The following is a 21,639-nucleotide window of genomic DNA, read 5'->3' on the forward strand; positions in this document are numbered from 1 at the left end:
CTGGAAGAGCTGGGCCATGTGCAGCATTAGTTCAATGCCAAGGGGGTTTTTAAGGGCAGCAGGGAGGAGGGCACAGAAGATTTACATGAAAGCACCTTGGTAGAGTGATACCGAGGGTCACTGCTGCTCCATCTTTATTCACGTTTTAGCTGGATTATCTTGATCTTATGCATGTGTGCTTAGTTGCTCAGTCGTGTCCGACTCTCTGCAACCCCATGGACTGTAGCCCACCAGGCTCCTCTGTCCATGGGATTCTCCAGGCAAGAATACTGGAGTGGGTTGCTGTGGCTTCCTCCAGGGGATTTTCACAACCCAGGGACTGAACACACGTCTCCTACATTGCAGGCAGTTTCTTTACCCACTGAGCCACCAGGGAAACTCCTACTTTATGGGCCTCAAATAAAACAACCTAGGTGAAAACCTTTTATAAATGCAATACAAATGTTTGGTTTCATTATATGACTCTATTTGAGAACACAGTGAAATCTTCCATGCTACAAAGTATATCACTCACTAACCCATGTGATCAAATCCCATACTGGTCAGGACTTGTGCTAATGCCCATGCATACATATTCAGAAATTATTCCTTGCTTAGCATTGCCCTGCTCCAAACTCCTATTTAAAAAACATATGCCCCACTCCCCAGGACACTCCCCTTCAAGGACAGCCCCTTAAGCATCTAGGATGTCAGCATGAAAGAGTTTATCAGACTTTTCCTCTCTGAAAATGAACAGTACAAAACCACAGGTTATCTGTGGGAAGAGGATTTAGAGACTGGACGTTTAAAAAACCTGATGTCCTTATGTTTAACCCCCATTGATTCTTTTTAAAATCAATCATTATTTTATCTAATATATGCTGACTTACAATAGCATACTACTGTGTCTAAAGGTTTATAGTACTGAAGAAGAAAAAAAAGCAAGACCCCATCTCTTTGTCTTCCTCCCTTTCCTCCCGATTTGCCCTGCCTCACTTTCAATATTTTAGCTGTCTTTCCTGACATTTACTTCCATATTGCTAAATAACATGCATGCATTGTTATCTTTTGAATCATTATGATTAATCTATTGGAGTCATATTGTAGTAGATGGGGATTCAATTTTCTTACAAATCCCCCCTCCTCTCTTCTTGCAATAGTTATACTACAGTTTAAAGTTTGCCTCTTTATGAGTACACAAATGTTATCTACTGGTGAGCCAGGCAGTTAACTCGGAAAGCAGAGCTTTCAGATTCTCTCTCAGTTCTGTTATCGTTGTTTAGTTTTGTTTGGGTTTTGAGGCCTTTTTCTCCCTAGAAATATCCCTCCTGAGGCCCTCTGCCCTGCTCCAATCTGAACCCTTTTCTTTCTAAACTTGCTGCACAGCTATTATCTTATAAATCCCTTTCACCTCGCCCCTGGATGGGATTCCTGTTTTGTGAATCTCTTTCTCGGTTTACATTTTTATTTTGGTTGAGCATCACCACTTGAGCAAGGGTGCATGATAGGCAACATTTTTAAGACCTTGCATATTTGAAAATATTATTTTTCTTCTGCCCACATTTTCCTCCTCTTTCCACTTCAGTATTTACTGAGCACCTGCTGTCAGGCACTATGCTAACTGCTATGTTTACAAATACAAAATGAATAAGACATGGTCCCTTCTTTCAAGGCATTCAGTACTTAGGGAGGGAAGCAGCTGTACAGCAGATGACATCCACATAATGTCATCCCTGCCCTTGTAAAGAAACATATAGAGTGTATGGGAACCCAGAAGAGGGCCTTAGGGAAGCCTTCCCAGGTATGATGTTTAAGCTGAGTGGTAAAGGGAGCTATGTTCATTTTCTATGGCTACTATAATATCATTGCCTTAAAACAACATTCATTTATTATTTCCTAGTTCTGCAGGTTTAGAAGTGTGGGTACGGGGTACGTTGGCTGGTTTCTATGCTTTGAGTCTCATAAGGTAATACCAAGGTGTCAGCAGTTACATTCCTTTCTGGGGCTCTGGAGTTGAATTCACTTCCAAGCTCATTCAAGTTGATTGCCAAATTCAGTTCTGTGCAGTTGTCGGACCGAGGTCCCCATTTCCTTGCTGGCTGTCAGCCAGAGGCCACTCTTTGTTCCTAGAAGCCACCTTCATTCTTTCCCATGGTTTCCATGTGGCTTCCTTCCAGCAAGAGTGAGTTGAGTTCCTCTCACACTTCCGCTCTCTCTGCCTCCTCCTTCTGCCAAATATCTCTGACTCCAGCTGGAAAAAGTTCTGTGCTTTCAAGGGCTCATGTGCTTAGATCGGGCCCACCCAGATAACTTAGGATTATCTAACCTATCTTGGGGTCCATAACCTTAATTATATCTGCATAGTTCCTTTTACGATGTAATGTAGCATACTCACAGGTTCCAGGGGTTAGGAACTAGGTATATTTGGGTCCCATTCTGCCTACAACAATTGCATTCAGGAAAAATGGGAGAAAGAGTGTTCAGGGCAAGGCCTGGAGAGATGAGAAAACATTGTTTTCTGAAAACTATAGGCAGTTCAATATGACTGGCACACAAATCAAAATTAGTCTGAAAAGAGGGGGGGGTCAGATAACAATGAGCCCTCACTATTCCAGCTCTTTTATTCTCTTTAGTGTCTCTCTTTCCTTGTTTTCTGTTGGGTATGCTGTATTGGAATGATCAGAATGTTTCATCTCAACTCTTCTGTACTGCCAGTTGAAACTATCTGTTCTCCCCATCTGAACTCATCCAGGTTGATCCTAGCCTCCATCATGGCCTGATTTCATGCCAGCCTTCAGCCTCTTTCCTTTCACAGTCATCTCACTCCTCACAGTTCTGGCAAGTAAGTATCTTTGCAATTGGTGCATTTGCCATCTGGATGGCCATATGTAATCCCATAAATCCTGGTCTAATTTTCCCACAACACTACTTTCATAATGTCAGTACAATGCTCAATGGATCCTAATGGCTCTTCTTTGCCTGTGGAACCCAGACCAAACTCTTAAGCCTGCATTGACAAGTCTGAGTCTATCCTACCATGCCAACATTCTCACATACTCCATCCTAGTCAGCTTGGCCTCTTCTTTGCCCTCTGCCAATCATATTCACTCTCTCATGCTTTTGCTCTTTCCCACCCACCTTTCAATCAGAATGCCTCATTCAAACTGTGCCTAGCTTTTGAAATCACACATTCCTCATGAAGACTTGAGCTATCATTAGTCTTTTGTTCATCTTCCTAATTTCCCAGAGCTCCTGATGTGTGCCTGTACTGTGAAGCTTTACTTTTAGTTCTATCATTCAACTCTTAATAAAATTTCTTTGACTTTAATGATGATATTTTTGGAAGTCTTATCTTTTCAACTGCGCTATAAGCTACTTGAGGACAGGTCCCATGCCCCGTTAGATTTTGGTTGAGTTTTTTCTTTTTTTGAGCTTTTATCCAAATATCAGATATACTGTATACAAATCAGAGAAATGGGAACATGCATATGTATTTCTGTTCCATCTGTAAATTAAATAGTCATCTAAACTCAATGGGAGAAGCTTCCCATAATATTTTTTGGACAAAACTGTGAAATCATTCCCTTTGCTGTCAAAAACTTTTACCAAGTTTCTCTATATATTTATAATATTCCATAGAAATGAATATGTATACTTATCCTTGTTTTCTGTTTTGTTTTTCTTACACAGGCCAGTGTTTTGTCACTGGGCCAAACATGTACATGATTTCTTGGCAGTGGTATTGTTTAATCTAATTCTTACATAGTTTTCACTGGGCAATGATGGAGGAGAGAACTACCCTTTGGAGAAGTTGCCAAAATTTGCCCTAAGACATTTTGCAAATAAGATACTGGGTTTACTGCAAAATTCATTCCATTAAACAAAAGTGTATAGTCAATTCAGTTCCAAATCACGAAGTCCATAAAGTTCTAACTAGAGGGCTTCAGGGGGACTCAAAAACTCAAATCTTTCTTTGATTTTAAGCAGAAAGCTATTACTGCAAGTGCCGACAGTTGATCAGTTTGAGACATATGGTCTTATTCTCTTTCTCCAAAATGAGAATGGTGCGTTTAGTGGTGAATTGATAGTGTAAGTAAATCTAGCACTTGAAAGAATTTAATTACGTTTCCTCCATCTTCAGTGTAAACACCAGACAAAATCTATCCTGCTGGTAAGGGGAGGTAATGGAATTCCCCTATGGCAAATGGCTATTGAACCAGGACTAGCTCCTTTTGAAGAGGCAGGAATGATGCTCCTGCAAGATAGCCTGGAGTCAACTGTAGATAAAGACTCTGCCATTTTGAGAGGGAGATAGATCACAAAAGAACACTAACATGTCTGCTTCTCAGGAGCATCAAGTACTCATTCCTGTGAACTCTTACACAGTAGCCGATAGGTGATTCCCCACCTAAAGAACCCATTCTCAGCACACTGGTAAACTATACTGCCAATACAGACACACACTGGTGGGGTTGGGGGCAGGAGGAATGGTAATATGGAAGGTGCAGACTTTAGTTAACAAATATTCCAGACTACTACTAATATTTGAGGAGGTAATAACTGCTTTGGAATTCTAGAAACCTGAATGGCTACTTGAAGTTTTCGTGACTGTTTTTTTTTTTCCCCAACAAGGAAAAGAATTCACAAAGAGACTTTAACCAACTGGGATAACTATGCAATAGATAGTAATCAGTTCAGTTCAGTTCAATCACTCAGTTGTGTTGGACTCTGCAACCCCATGGACTGCAGCAAGCCAGGCTTCCCTGTCCATTACCAACTCCCAGAGCTTGCTCAAACTCGTGTCCATTGAGTTAGTGATGCCATTCAACTATCTTATCCTCTATCATCCCCTTCTCCTCCTGCCTTCAATCGTTCCCAGCTCAAGGTCTTTTCCAGTGACTCAGTTCTTTGCATCAGGTGGCCAAAGTATTGGAGCTTCAACTTCAGCATCAATCCTTTCCGTGAATATCCACATTTGATTTCCTTTAGGACTGGCTAGTTTGATCTCCTTGCAGTCCAAGGGACTCTCAAGAATCTTCTCTAACACCACAGTTCAAAAGCATCAATTTCTTCTATGCTCAACTTTCTTTATGATCCAACTCTCACATCCATACATGACCACTGGAAAAACCATAGATTTGACCATGAAAGATTGTTGTTGAATCACGCAAAGACACCAGGATTCTTGGCCACCAGAGGAGAAGAATTCAATCCAGGGCCAGAGACGAGGCTTGATCACTCAGAGCTTTTGTGTAATAAAGTTTTATTAAAGTATAAAGGAGATAGAGAAAGCTTCTGACATAGGCATCAGAAGGGGGCAGAAAGAGTACCCCCCTGCTAGTCTTCAGCTGGATGTTATATAGTCACCAGCAGTCTGTTAATGAAAGAAAGGAATGTCTCAAAACTCAGAATGGCACCAGGCCCCTCACCCATAAGATGTATTTGGGATAATCTTGGTACCAAATGGTTCATCCTGGGCCATAAAATGATTAACTTGAATCTTGAAGAAGGGCAGATCACCATGCAAATAGTTTCATTTACACAGATTAGAGGAACAATATCTGAGTGTAACATACTGGTTTGTCAAGTAGGTTCTGAGCCAAGAGGCGGAAACAACTTGAAGACAGAGTTTGGGGTAAATGTATAGTACATTAGCATAGCTTAAGACAAACATTTCCGAAAGAAAAAGGCATTGGTTATCTCTAGGTTGGAGAATAGTTAACTTCAGGTGATGTACTCTGCATATAAGTTAAATAAGCAGGGTTACAATATACAGCTTTGACGTACTCCTTTTCCTATTTGGAACCAGTCTGTTGTTCCATGTCCAGTTCTAACTGTTGTTTCCTCACCTGCATACAGATTTCTCAAGAGGCAGGTCAGGTGGTCTGGTATGCCCATCTCTCTCAGAATTTTCCACAGTTTATTGTGATCCACACAGTCAAAGGCTTTGGCATAGTCAATAAGGCAGAAATAAATGTTTTTCTGGAACTCTCTTGCTTTTTCCATAATCCAGCAGATGTTGGCAATTTGATCTCTGGTTCCTCTGCCTTTTCTAAAACCAGCTTGAACATCAGGGAGTTCACAGTTCACGTATTGCTGAAGCCTGGCTTGGAGAATTTTGAGCATTACTTTACTAGCATGTGAGACGAGTGCAATTGTGTGGTAGTTTGAGCATTCTTTGGCATTGCCTTTCTTTGGGATTGGAATGAAAACTGACCTTTTCCAGTCCTGTGGCCACTGCTGAGTTTTCCAAATTTGCTGGCATATTGAGTGCAGCACTTTCACAGCATCATCTTTCAGGATTTGAAAAAGCTCAACTGGAATTCCATCACCTCCACTAGCTTTGTTCGTAGTGATGCTTTCTAAGGCCCACTTGACTTCACATTCCAGGATGTCTGGCTCTAGATGAGTGACCACACCATCGTGATTATCCAGGTCGTGAAGATCTCTTTTGTACAGGTCTTCTACACAAGCTGGAATCAAGATTGCCAGGAGAAATATCAATAACCTCAGATATGCAGATGACACCACCCTTACGGCAGAAAGTGAAGAGGAGCTAAAAAGCCTCTTGATGAAAGTGAAAGAGGAGAGTGAAAAAGTTGGCTTAAAGCTCAACATTCAGAAAATGAAGATCATGGCATCCAGTCCCATCACTTCATGGCAAATAGATGGAGAAACAGTAGAAACAGTGTCAGACTTTATTTTTTGGGGCTCCAGAATCACTGCAGATGGTGACTGCAGCCATGAAATTAAAAGATGCTAGAAAAAGAAAAAAGAAATTAAAAGATGCTTACTCCTTGGAAGAAAAGTTATGACCAACCTAGATAGCATATTCAAAAGCAGAGACATTACTTTGCCGACTAAGGTCCTTCTAGTGAAGGCTATGGTTTTTCCTGTGGTCATGTATGGATGTGAGCTGGACTGTGAAGAAGGTTGAGCGCCGAAGAATTGATGCTTCTGAACTGTGGTGTTGGAGAAGACTCTTGCGAGTCCCTTGGACTGCAAGGAGATCCAACCAGTCCATTCTGAAGGAGATCAGCCCTGGGATTTCTTTGGAAGTAATGATGCTAAAGCTGAAACTCTAGTACTTTGGCCACCTCATGCGAAGAGTTGATTCATTGGAAATGACTCTGATGCTGGGAGGGATTGGGGGCAGGAGGAGAAGGGGACGACAGAGGATGAGATGGCTGGATGGCATCACTGACTTGATGGACATGAGTCTGAGTGAACTCCGGGAGTTGGTGATGGACAAGGAGGCCTGGAGTGCTGCGATTCATGGGATCGCAAAGAGTCGGGCATGACTGAGCAACTGAGCTGAACTGAACTTCAGTTGAAACCAGGTGTCATTATGGCAACATAGTATTTCAAGAGAAACCTCCTTTTAAATTTGTATAGAGAAGGAAAAAATATCACTAGTTTGTTTCCTCCTGCTGCTTAAGAGAGATAAAAATGTCTGACACTTGCAGGCTATTTCCTCCGTTTGGAGACCCCTGGCCTTCCTGCCTGTTACCCTTTGTTGACAAAGTAATGTCTCTGCTTTTTAATATGCAGTCTAGATTGGTCATAGCTTTACTTCCAATGAGCAAGTGTCTTTTAATTTCATGGCTGCAGTCACCATCTGCAGTGATTTTGGAGCCCAAGAAAATAAATTCTCTCACTGTTTCCATTGTTTCCCCATCTATTTGCCATGAAGTGATACACCACCTCAAAAAAGTCACCTCATCTTTTTTCCTGTGCCCCTTCCCTTCCCACAGTTCATTTCAGTAGGGCCACATACTCCCCAGGCTCTTTGCACCCCTGCCTTTTTGTTCATGCCCTCTCCTTTGCCAGAGATGTTCTTCCTTCCTTGTCTCTTGTCTGCTTGAGGGAGTCCTTATTCTTCTTTAATATTTAAATATTTAATATTTAAGGGGAACCTTCTCCATGAAGTTTTACAGATTCACCCCCACCCCCAAGAGCTAATCACTGCTTCCTTTGTGCTACCCCTTACTGGAACCTGTCCAAGTGTCCACCATTATACCTGAAATTTTGTATCATGTCTTTACATGTTTAGACTTCCCTGATGGCTCAGATGGTAAAGCATCTGCCTACAATGCGGGAGATCCGGGTTCAATCCCTGGGTTGGGAAGATCTCCTGGAGAAGGAAATGGCAACGCACTCCAGAACTGTTGCCTGGAAAATCCCATGGATGGAAGGGCCTGGTAGGCTACAGTCCATAGCGTCGCAAAGAGTCAGACGTAACTGAGCGACTTCATTTTCACTTTTGCATGTTTATTTCTTCTCTCTTAAGTATAAGTTCACTGAAAGCAGGAACATGCATTTTCAACTCCCAGTATATCTGTAGCCTTTAGCACAGGAACTAGCACATAGTAGTTGCTCAGTAAATGTTTGCTAATTTAAAAATACATTACTTAAATACAAGGAATAAACCAAATATGCTAAAGCAGTTTGCCTAAAAAGGATCATTTCATCATTTTAATCATTTTATTGATCAATCCCAATCACCACCTAGTTTATTTATTTGTATACATTAAGAATAATGTCTTCCTCTATTTTAGCACTGACAATTGTCTACCTCACATTTCTTATTTTTATGTATTTTATTCTTTCTTTGATAGACTGCCAGTTTTTGAGGGTAGGTGAATGTTTCATTGGTGTGCACTGTGTACAATAGGCACTCAGAAACCATCTGTTGGTTCCTTCCTTGTGCATAGCTCTATACAGTTGACAAATCTCTTCACGGTGAACCAATGAGATAAGCAAAACACTATTCTCTGTCCCTCCTCTTGTTTTAGTTTTTTTAAAAAAACTGATGATCTGGATGCACCAGAGCCTTGCCTGCCTTCAAATGGTGGGCAAGAATCAGGGCTGAAAGCCCTGGGAGGGCCCCTGCTTCTTGTGCTGAGATCTTTTGGTCCTTCCCCTGGTATTTCCTGTCTAGACCAACCAGCTTCCCTCTGCAGCAGGTGCCTTTTGGCAGAAGAGTCCCCATTTGTTTCATTGATGTAGAATATCTAATTGAATGGGGTTTGGGAGTTTGTGTGTACTACTCATTTCAACTTTTATTGTAACATAACTTAAAGCAAGTCTTATACCACATTCTGTATCTTTTTCATGAAGCAGCAACAATGTAGATTTTGAGAAAACTTCTCAACTCAAAACTATACTTTGCATGTTTTAAACTTTTAAAAAATTGAGATATAATTGACATATAACACTAGTTTTAGGTATACTACATAATGATTCAGTATTTGTATAAATTGCAAAATGTAATTGACTGTTTTGACAATGAGTAGTAACAGCTGTCATATTTAATTGTCCAAAGGACATCTGACAGGGCCTGGTCTTTAGTAATGTATGACTCCTTTCTGCTTTCTGGAGCTGAGACAAAGAAAGTAATCTTTCTCTGGAGCCAGCCTAGATCAAATTACATCAATATCCACATTGGTTCAGTAGTTAGTCAATCACATAATCAATGTGGAAAAAACAATTCTGTGCATTTTATACCATGCATTATACTTCAACATCCGTTCAAATACATTACTGCGTTCAGACCATCCATCAGTTCTGAAACGGGAGGTAAGGTAAATATTTTTATCCCCAGGTGCAAGATAAGAAAATAGTTCAGAATTATTACCTAAGTAATCAGTGAATTACCTAGGGCTGGATAGTTACCATTTTCTTGGCTGTACCAAATGTTAGAAGTCTGGAGATGAGTTAAAAGAACTATTACCAAGAAACAAGGTAAATATGTGCTATGGATCAAGAGACTTGAAATGAAAACAATAAAAAATCATGTTGATTACATTACCCTCTGGCAGCAAGTATGGAAGAAGTGGTGTACTTGGGTTGGTTAAACAGGTGTTACAACCACCCCACAAAAGAAACTGTGCCAATACTGCCAACATTACTAACTGCGCAAGAACTCTTTAAATACACTGTGGAGAAGGGTTCTTTTATGATACTTGGTGAACTCCAAGATCTTGATTACTATTGTTATGCCACTTAACTTTTTTGAACCTCAGTTTTTTCATCTATAAAATGGAGGATATGATGCCTACTTAGGAGTTTTCTAGCTCATTTAGCACAACAGATTCCTGAGTGGAGGGAGAGGTTCAGTAAGCGTTACTTTAAGAGGTCTTCCTTCAGATGAAAGATGCTATTTGTCCCAAAACTGTAACAGCAAGGATCAGTCAGGTATAATATATAACTGTTTATAATGTAGCTGGTATTTGTAATGAAACAAACCCTGAAATCACAAGCATGCCAGAAGAGTATTGTTGCCTTTCAAACTGTTTCCCTTGGGAGAATATCTACTTTTTCTCGTGATGCTCAAAACATCTCTAGGAATAAGAATTGCTTTCAGAGTCAATTACATGGCCGTCAAGAAAAGCAATCTCATTTGTTAATTGTCACACTTCATTTTCAACTCAAAATGTTGGGCCTAGCTCTATCACTCATCTTATTCATTTGACTTCACTCTAAGTGACACACGGCTATTCCCAAACACCTTGTCTATTCTCCAGTGACCAAGATCTATTCCAACCGAGTAAATTTGAACATGTGCCACAGGCTATAAAGGGACTTATCCAGTATCTGAATACTCTTTCAAGGATATTATTTCAAAGAGACCGAACACATGCTTCAGTTCTGGCATGTTTGTTTTTAAATCAATGTTATCACTTCATATTAGCCATGTATAAATAGATATTTGGAGCAGAATAAACAAAACTGAAGCTAAGACAAACATCACAACTTTGTTACGCTGTTGGAATTGTGCCATTGTCCTATATACACTCATCTCTACCTCAGTACTTGAAGCCTTCTTGAGTACCTGTAGCAAATTTGTTAAATATGCATAGAACCATTCAAATCCTTGTTTTGATTTTTAAGAACATGGACAGTGTCTTGTACAACTTTGGCTCCCCTGAAACACCTAGCACAATGCCTCATATTGAGTAGAATCATAGATTCATAGACAACAGAGCTAGAAAGAGCGTTAGGAGATTGAAACTCAGAGAGAAGAAGGGATGCGTCTGTTGTGTAAGAAGTTAGAGTGCTGTTTTAGAAGCAGGCTTTCAAACCCAGATCTTCATACTTCTCTGTGCCCTGCTATAGCCAGATGCCACATTTCAGTGGTTGATAAGATCTCCTAGTTGCTTATTCCTTGAGTGAACTTTGTATATCCAACATGGGTTGGCAGCCTGATTTCTGTAACTCCTCTGACTTCTGATTTACTGCTGGAAATACATTACACTTTGGTATAATGGTCCCAGTTCAAGCCCCAGCCACTCATTTCCTAACATGATACTGCATATGTGCTTTTCTTGATGTACGGGCAAAAATCAGCAGAATCCTTTTATAATACCTAGCAGTCAGTCTCAAATACTTCACAAAAATCCCCATTATTCATAATAATACATGTCCAATTTTACTTCACTCAAATAATAGCATTAGCAGATATTAATGACATATTTGTTTGGATCAATATAAGCAGATATAAAAATAAATAATTCAGCTTGTTTACCTTCAGCCCATATGGAGTAGTAAGTAAACATTGTCCAATTGCCAGTAACACCCAAAATATGAAGTTGTGTTCAATCAAAATGTTGGTTTAAATGATGTGATTATGTGATGTGATTATATTATGACAAGATTATGCAAAAGTCCAACCAGAAGAACCAAATTTTTTTACTTTTATTATTTTTTTCTCTCTGTAGTATTTTTTTAATTTTTTTTATTTTATATTGGAGTATAGCTGGTTAACAGTGATGTAATAGTTTCAGGGGGACAGCAAAGGAACTCAGCCGTACATATACATGTATCCATTCCCCCCCAAACTCCAGGCTTCCACCTAACATTGAGTGGAGTTCCCTATGCTATACAGTAGGACCTTGTTGGTTATCCATTTTTAAATACAGCAATGTATACATGTCAATCATGTAAGCTCCCTAACTATCCTTTCTCCCCTGCCATTCTTTCCCTCTGGCAACCGTAAATTTGTTCTCTAAGTCTGTGAGTCTATTTCTGCTTTATAAATAAGTTCATTTGTATCATTTCTTTTTAGATTCTGAACATAAGGGATGTCACATCATAATTAATATTTAATAATATATCAGGGAGTCCCAGGTGGTACCAGTGGTAAAGAACTTGCCTGCCAATGTGGGTTCTGCCTCTGGGTTGGGAAGATTCCCTGGGGAAGGAAATGGCAACTAGCTCCCGTATTCTTGCCTGGAAAATTCCATGGACAGAGGAGCCTGACGTACAAATTTGCTAGTTGTTTGGGGTCACTTTTCAAATCATAAAGATAGCATTTCTAAATAACACAACTATCTACTGCCACAAACCTTCAATATCTTTTCTTTTAACTTATGGAAACATGCTATGAGCTGCCACATGTTTAGTGGCTCAGTCATGTCCAGCTCTGCGCATGGAATCCTCCAGGCAAGCATACTGGAGTGTGGTGTCTTGCCTTCCTCCAGGGGATCTTCCCAACCCAGGGATCAAACCCACGTCTCTTATGTCTCCTGCATTGGCAGGTGAACTCTTCACCACTAGCGTCACCTGTATTGTGTGCTTAGTCGCTCAGTCGTGTCCGACTCTGCAACCCCTTGGACTGTAGCCCACCAGGCTCCTCTGTCCATGGGGACTGTCCAGGCAAAAATGCTGGACTGTGTTGCCATACCCTCCTCCAGGGGATCTTCCCAACCCAGGGATCGAACCCAGGTCTTCTGCGTTGCAGGCAGATTCTTTACCATGTGAGCCACCAGGGAAGCCCATAAATGCAGGAGGAAGCCCACAATATGGGAAATATGCTGTGGATTAGCAAAAACAGAGTCTTTGGAGACTGTAAATTCTGAGACTATCCTTGGTAGTGACTCTGAATTAGATTCTCCCTCTTCAGGTAAAAGTCTTGATGTCTCTTGTTTCTCTTAATTCTCTACCTAACCCATCTTCTAACCCAGTGTCAGTAAGTTGGTTTTATTGCATATGGATGAGTGGACTCAAGTTTGATTTGGTAACAGAAGTAGGCAAATTTTGGATATATTATGAAATCAATTCCTTTAGCACCTCCACGTGGATTGGATGTGGCAGGAGAGAAACAAATGACTCAAGGACCACTGCAAGGGGTTGACCTGAATAGCTGAAAGCTAAAATTGCCATTTACTGAGATTCTGAAGATCATTGAGGAGCATGGGTTTTTCTTCTCCTCCTCCTCCTCCTTCTTCTTCTTCTTTTTTTTTTTTTTTGCTTGTTTTTTGAGGAGAGGTGGTTGTCAAAGTTCAGTGTTGGATATGTTAAATCTGAGATGTCTGAATACAGACAAGTATAACTATAGAGTAAGAGTGAATCTGTTTCAAATCCTGAAAGATAATGCTGTGAAAGTGCTGCACTCAATATGCCAGCAAATTTGGAAAACTCAGCAGTGGCCACAGGACTGGAAAAGGTCAGTTTTCATTCCAATCCCAAAGAAAGGCAATGCCAAAGAATGCTCAAACTACCACACAATTGCACTCGTCTCACATGCTAGTAAAGTAATGCTCAAAATTCTCCAAGCCAGGCTTCAGCAATATGTGAACCGTGAACTCCCTGACATTCAAGCTGGTTTTCGAAAAGGCAGAGGAACCAGAGATCAAATTGCCAACATCCGCTGGATCATGGAAAAAGCAAGAGAGTTTCAGAAAAACATCTACTTCTGCTTTATTGACTATGCCAAAGCCTTTGACTGTGTGGATCACAATAAACTGTGGAAAATTCTGAGAGAGATGGGCATACTAGACCACCTGACCCGCCTCTTGAGAAATCTGTATGCAGGTCAGGAAGCAACAGTTAGAACTGGACATGGAACAACAGACTGGTTCCAAATAGGAAAAGGAGTACATCAAGGCTGTATATTGTCACCCTGCTTATTTAACTTACATGCAGAGTACATCATGAGAAACGCTGGACTGGAAGAAACACAAGCTGGAATCAAGATTGCCAGGAGAAATATCAATAACCTCAGATATGCAGATGACACCACCCTTATGGCAGAAAGTGAAGAGGAGCTAAAAAGCCTCTTGATGAAAGTGAAAGAGGAGAGCGAAAATGTTGGCCTAAAGCTCAACATTCAGAAAACGAAGATCATGGCATCCAGTCCTATCACTTCATGGGAAATAGATGGGGAAACAGTAGAAACAGTGTCAGACTTTATTTTTTTGGGCTCCAGAATCACTTCAGATGGTGACTGCAGCCATGAAATTAAAAGATGCTTACTCCTTGGAAGAAAAGTTATGACCAACCTAGATAGCATATTCAAAAGCAGAGACATTACTTTGCCGACTAAGATCCATCTAGTCAAGGCTATGGTTTTTCCTATGGTCATGTATGGATGTGAGAGTTGGACTGTGAAGAAGGCTGAGGGCCGAAGAACTGGTGCTTTTGAACTGTGGTGTTGGAGAAGACTCTTGTGAGTCCCTTGGACTGCAAGGAGATCCAACTAGTCCATTCTGAAGGAGATCAGCCCTGGGATTTCTTTGGAAGGAATGATGCTAAAGCTGAAGCTCCAGTACTTTGGCCACCTCATGAGAAGAGTTGATTCATTGGAAAAGACTCTGATGCTGGGAGGGATTGGGGGCAGGAGGAGAAGGCGACAACCGAGGATGAGATGGCTGGATGGCATCATGGACTCGATGGACGTGAGTCTGAGTGAACTCTGGGAGTTGGTGATGGACAGGGAGGCCTGGCGTGCTGTGATTCATGGGGTCATAAAGAATCGGACATGACTGAGCGACTGAGCTGAACTGAACTGAAGAGTGAATCTAGAGCTGAAGGGAGTAGTCTGGACTGCATGTGGAAATTTGCGATTCTGCAGAATAATAGGTGGTATTTAGGCCCTTGAGACTGGGTGAAAATTTACTAAAACCAAAACCATGATGAGCTTAGTGTACTAAAACATAAAGGATGTAAAGGTGAGGGATGTACTTAGAAGGCAAGCAGGGAAGAGCAACTATACACCAATAAAATGGACAACCTAGAAGAAATGGACAAATTATTAGAAAGGTAGAATCTCCCAAGACTGAACTAGGAAGAAACAGAAAATATGCACAGACCAATTACCAGTAATGAAATTAAATCAGTGACTTAAAGACTCCCAACAAAGGTCTAGGACCAGATGGCTTCATGGGCGAATTCTACCAAACATTTAGAGAAGAGTTAATGCCTATCCTTCTGAAACTATTCTAAAAAGTTGCAGAGGAAGGAATGCATTTGAACTCACTCTGTGAGGCCACCATCACCCTGATAACAAAATCAAAGACAGCATAATAAAAGAAAATTAGAGGCCAATATCACAGATGAGCGTAGATGCAAAATCTTCAACAAAATACTAGCAAACTGAATCCAACAGTACATTAAAATGATCATACATTCATGATCAAGTGGAATTTATCCCAGGGATGAAAGGATTTTTCAGTGTCTGTAAATCAATCAGTGTGATGCCCCACACCAACAAATTGAAGAATATGAGTATATGATCATCTCAGTAGATGCAGAAGGTAAGCAGGGACAAGATTATAGATGACCTTATATTCTATGCATATGTATTTGCAGTCTATCTTGATAGGAAATTGCTGAAATCAACAGAAAGATGTAGTTAGTCTTGCTTCAAACACACTTGCTTCATGGCACTGGTGGAAGTGCAGGAGGATTAGAGATAAACACACTATTATTTAGGTTATTACAAAGTTTAGGAAAGAACTGTCACACAAATGTTTCTCAAATCTCTCTACATACCAGACCAGACACAGGATGGGACAAACTCCCAGGGCTCAAAGTGAAACTTTATGTTAATTTTGTTCATCTTGTCCACATGGGAACAGCATTCAATGAGTTAATGGCACCAGGGCTGTGGTCAGCTTGAAAATTAGATTTCTGTGTGTGAAGTAATTCATTATTTAGACATTTAGGAACTGGCTCACCCTTACCTCAACACTTTAATACCGCAGCTTTCCAGTTGACACAAAACTGAGTTCCACGCCATTCAAATTTGAAGGTCAAACTAAGACTTACAGTTTCTGGAGCCATGGTTATTCTCTCAGGGGCATCTTTTCCACTGATGTCACAGCAGCAAGGAAGTGTGTTGTGTCTTCTTTTCTAAAAACCAGGAATTGTATTTTATTTTTATTGTTATAAAAACTTTGAAAATAAAAGAAAAAAGTGGGAGTTTCTAATTTAATCTATTGCTGACACCTAGTGCTGGAACTCTGCATATCCAACTAGCTGCTCCAAATTTTTTCTAAAAAAATTAACAAGATTTATACAGTACCAGCCTTTTAAAGCATTCAGGCACCAGCTCTTTTAAATGACTAAGAATTCAATGTTTAGGCAATTTCTTTCTAGTCTCAATTTTGGTTACCTGCTGGGGAAGTTCCTGAAAGCACATGAAGGCCCAAGTAAGTCTGAATTTCCCTTTCTGTAAGTTGTGAACATATAGGATAAACTCCCCTTGGAAGTTGAGGCAGATGGGACTGAAATCCGCAATGTTTTCATAACCATACTTTCAACTGTTGAAGAATCCTCAAGTTCACATTAAGGGTTTATACTAAACAGGTAAAATTTAGCCTTATGGAACTACTGTAAACTACCATTTGCAAAAAAGAACGAACTAGTAAATGAGGGAGGGGGAAATGACTTCTTTTCATCCCCAGCTTTATTGAGATATAATTAGCACAGAACACTGTGTAAAGGTCATGTGTGCAATGAGACAATTCCATATATGTATATATTGTGAAATTGGGACCACAATAAGGTTAGTTAATGCATCTGCATCTCATTTAGTTACCCTGTTTGTGTGGTGAGAACATCTAAGATTTACTCTTAGCAACTTTCAAGTACACAGTACAGTATTGTTAACTATAGTTGCAAGGCTGTGCATTCCAACTCTAGAATGTATTCATCTTATAACTGAAAGTTTGAACACTGACCACCTTCACCCATTTCCCCCATACACTTCCCCTGGCAATCACCAGTTTACTCTCTGTTTCTGTGAGGTTTTTGTTTTTTTGATTCTACATATGGGTGAGGTTGTACCATATTTGTCTTTCTCTGTTTGACTTCTTTTTCACCTAGCATAATGCCCTCTAGGTTTATACATGTTGCCACAAATGTCAGTATTTCCTTCATTTTTTATGGCTGAGCAGTCTTTTATTTTACACATATTAAATAAAAAATGTATAATATGTATAAATGATACTTAGTTGATATTTGGACTAGCCTGGTAGTTTCAAATGAATGGTATCCATTTGAAATGAATAATTATCTGAGAGGCATGTCTTTCATGTCTTTAGCTTTCTAAAGTTCAAACCTGATCATAATCACCATTCATTAAACACATGCCAGGCATTTAGGTAATTTTTTCTTACTTAATCATCACAACACCTAAATAAGGTAAATACTATTTTCCCCTTTACACATGAGGAAAGGGAAAGCCAACCAAGGTTAAGTAACTTGCCCCAGGTCATACAAGTAGCACAGCCAATGTTAAAATTTAGGCCTGGATTCTGAATCCTCTGCTTTTGCTCAGTGCAGTACTGCTCCACCTTCGAAAAACCACCTTCCATGACTTCCTACAGCCTCCAGAGCTAAAGTCAAACCCCTCACTTACTACATAAGTGAAAGTGAAGTTGCTCAGTCGTGTCCAACTCTTTGCGACCCCATGGACTGTAGCCTATCAGGCTCCTCCGTCCATGGGATTTTCCAGGCAACAGTGCTGGAGTGGATTGCCATTTCCTTCTCCAGGGGATCTTCCCGACCCAGAAATCGAACCCGGGCCTCCCGCATTGGAGGCAGATGCTTTACCGTGGGAGCCGTCAGGGAAGCCCAAGAAATAAATCGTTACTCCAAAATACTAGGATGAAATAATAAGGCTTCTCTTTATCTGGGTATGGCCCCTACTACCCTATCTGGCCTCGATGCCTACAGGCAAACCAGTGACTCCACAGATCCTCCCCTGATGCCCTACAGAAGTCTTTCAGAGCATCCTGGCCATATCTCTATCATGGTTCTCTCCACACTTTAATATAAATATTGACTTCATTGTCTGTGTTCCTTAAATGGCCATGAACTCTTTAGGGAACTCTGTCTTGTCCATCTTTTTATTCCCACTATCTAGCAAAGGGCTTGGCATAGAGTAGGAATTCAACTAATGTGTGTTGAGTGAATAGATTAATGAATTTTGATCAGGGAGGGTCTAATTACAAAGTCCTACCACTTTTTAGAACAGTGCGCTTAAAGTGTGTTCCTAGGACCAGCAGCAGCCGCGTCATCCGGGAATCTAGACACGCAAATGATTGGCCCTGCCCTGGAGCTGGAAACTCGGGGACTGAGACCCAGCCATCTGTAGTGTAACAACACCTCCAGGTGATTCAGATGCATGGAAATGAAGAGTATGGTTAAACACCAGATTAAAATTTTCAATAATCATGAGATATAAACAATAAAAAGATCCTGGTTATTATTAAAACTAATTCCTTACATTTATTTGTTACTTGATGAATTAGAAAATGCTTTTTTCCTATCTGCTACCTTTGAAGTTAAAAAAGAAACGGAGAGGGAACATGATTAAGGAGCTCAGATCTGTTTTAGGTACATACCTATTTAGTAGGCCTCTGAGTTCCAAGGAACTAGCTCTCTGAGCTGTCACATCTGGAAAACAAGAGTTTTGTGTCTCCAGAGGATTGTTCGCATGGCCGGACTGGGGTAGCAGCCTACGTGGTGAGCAGTCCTTCCAGTGAAATCCCATTGGGTGGATGAAGGATTCCAGGTGGGCGAGGTTAAATGTGATTAAATACTAATTGGAAAGCTAAAGATACGAGGGAAAAGACATACTCAGGCTATGAGGAGTACATGAGCATTTTTAATATTTTACACAGACATGAAGATTTGGTAAATAAAAGCAGCAGCTTGCCAAAGTATATGACCCCATTCTTAGTTTAAAAAGTATTATTTCATTCTCAGAGGAAAAAAAAATATGTGAATGGCATTAAAATATAATGGTGATTTTTTTTTCTTCGGCTAGTGGGATGGCCTTTAAATTTTTTTTCAAAATGTTTTACCAAAGCATTTTTTAATAACAAGGAAAAGATAATAAAGGTATAAAATGGATTCTGTGTGTACCCGGCGGGGACTGACATGCAGAACTAACAGGTGGTGTAGCTGGAGGCAAGATTTTAAAAAGAAGATTGGAATCTTTGAGGCTGGAAAAACCCAGGACAATCTGATAGGAAGAGGCCTCCCGAAAACACTGAAATAAGAAGAGGCAATCTGCTGAAGATTTCTGTAGGCAAAGACCAAAGACACTACCGACTCAGCCTTCTGCAGTTTAACTCAAAGTCAACTTCAAGCAAAAGAGAAGAGCCTGCAAGGTGGATAGAACATGGCTTGATCTTTCCCCCCACCCCTACCGCCACCACCCAGGACCTGGAAAGTGAGAGGGTTCAATTATCCAGAAGAGTTAATGACTCCAGCAATCACAATGGAAGTATAAACTAAAAGTGAGGAATAAGAGAAATGAACAACTAGTGCCTGAAGCAAACTGTTTAGCACTTTAAACCTGTGCCAAGCTAATTGCATAAAAATGAGATTATGTACCTGTAACTTACATATACTGCATACAGCTTATACTCTTAAGATTTCTTGGCTGTGGTAAAAATCGGCTGTGTTCTTGAAAATGATTGCCCCAGCAATAGTTACTTTGGAGTAGAGATTCATACAGAATTAAGGCAAAAGTTCTAAATCTCAAGGGCACATTCTTGGGAGAAGTGACCCCTCCTCCCGACTTTGAGCCTTGGGAGTGGAAAGTTATTATTTGCACAGTTACATTTATTGAGCAGTTAGTGTTTGGAAGGCTAAGAGCTTTTAATGGATTGACTCATTTATTCTTCAGAGGAGCCTTATGAGTTAGATACTGCTATTATGCCCAGCTTTACAAATAAGGGAATCGAGATCTAGCTGGCAAAGGGCAATGTTAGGACTGTCTGACTTTGACACCCAAATTCCTTCCGTAACACTAGCCTGTATTTGTTAGTCTGGAAAATACCCTAAAGCAAGTAACAATAGTTATAAAATACTACAATTAATAATGCCTAGGGCAAGGTTATAAAGAAACAGATACGTTTCTGTGTTGGTCACACTGCATTCACAGGAAATGTGGATTACTGTGATCTCTTTGAAGGACAATTTGGTAATATTTATGAGAATTTTAATGCAAGTACACTTTGTTTCCATTACTGAGCTACTGGAAATTCACCCTAAACATTAAACTGGCAAGAACACATGCAAGATGTTCAGTGCAAAGAACTAGAAGCAACCAGTATTGTTTAATAGGAACCTGGTTGACTAATTCATGGTTCAGCTATTTAAAAAAACTGAAGTGGGTCCATATGTTCTGAAATGGAAAAATCACCAAGATATGTTAAGTGGAAAAAGCAAGGTGCAGAATGGTGTGTGTAGTATGATTACTTTCGTAGTAAAAGAACACACGTAGAAGATGGATTGATAGCTATACTAACATATAAACATTTTGCCCCAAAAGGAAACACAAAAAGCCTTTAACAATAAATACTTTTGGAAAGAGTAACTGAATTACTATTTTTATGCCATTTGGAGATACTTGGACTTGTAAAGTTTTGTTTTCTTCTCCATGTTCACTGTTGTTGTTTTTTTTTAAGAAAAACATTTTATTAAATCTTGAAAAAAAAACCCTAATAGCTAGCATTTATTGAAGTTTCATAATGAGCAAGGGACTGTGCTAAGCATTTTGCATATAATAATTCATTATAGTCTCACATTTAATGATTAGCTCCATTTTCAAGGTAAGGCATTTGAGGCTCAGGTGAAATCACTTGCTTGAGGTCCCACAGCTAGGAAGTGGGGGAACTGCTATTTTAAATGCTTGGCCCCCTCAATTTGGAGCCCTTGGCTCTCAACTGCCAGGCTGTGCTCTCGTCGCTAGTCTTTATATTCTCATTGCCTAATAAAAGTAAACTGGTGAACAACTGGAGTCTAATGAGATAATGTATGTGAAAATACTTTTCTAAGTATAGAGATGTTTGGAGAGGACAGGAGGAGCAGGAGGAGGCAGTTTAAATGGGGCAGGCCTGTCCACTGATCCCTAGACAGTTAGGATATTGGGTTTGGTTTGGTTTTGAGGAAAGGATGATCGACAAATTTTTTTCTCCCTTCAAATATTATGAAATTATATTTATTCCTTTTTTTCCCCAAGAATACCTTATTACTGTCTTAAAATTAAAATGACACACGGACATGAAAATCCTTTCACAATATCCTTCACTAGTAATTAATGACTTTCAGGTTTTAATGGCTATATAACTATATGTTGCACCACTCCCACATATTTTACACAAATGGGGGCAACTACATATTTGTCCCTGGTGGCTCAGTGGTAAAGAATCTGCCTGCAATGCAGAAAGCAAAGGAGACGCAGGTTCAATCCCTGGGTTGGGAAGATCCCCTGGAGGAGGGCATGACAACCCACTCCAGGATTCTTGCCTGGAGAATCCCATGGACAGAGGAGCCTGCTGGGCTACAAGTCCATAGAGTCTAAAAGAGTCAGACACAACAGAAGCAACTGAGCACACATGTATTTGTTCAGTATCTTGC

Source organism: Ovis aries, chromosome X, assembly GCF_016772045.2.
Source record: "Ovis aries strain OAR_USU_Benz2616 breed Rambouillet chromosome X, ARS-UI_Ramb_v3.0, whole genome shotgun sequence".
Classification (NCBI taxonomy): domain Eukaryota; kingdom Metazoa; phylum Chordata; class Mammalia; order Artiodactyla; family Bovidae; genus Ovis; species Ovis aries.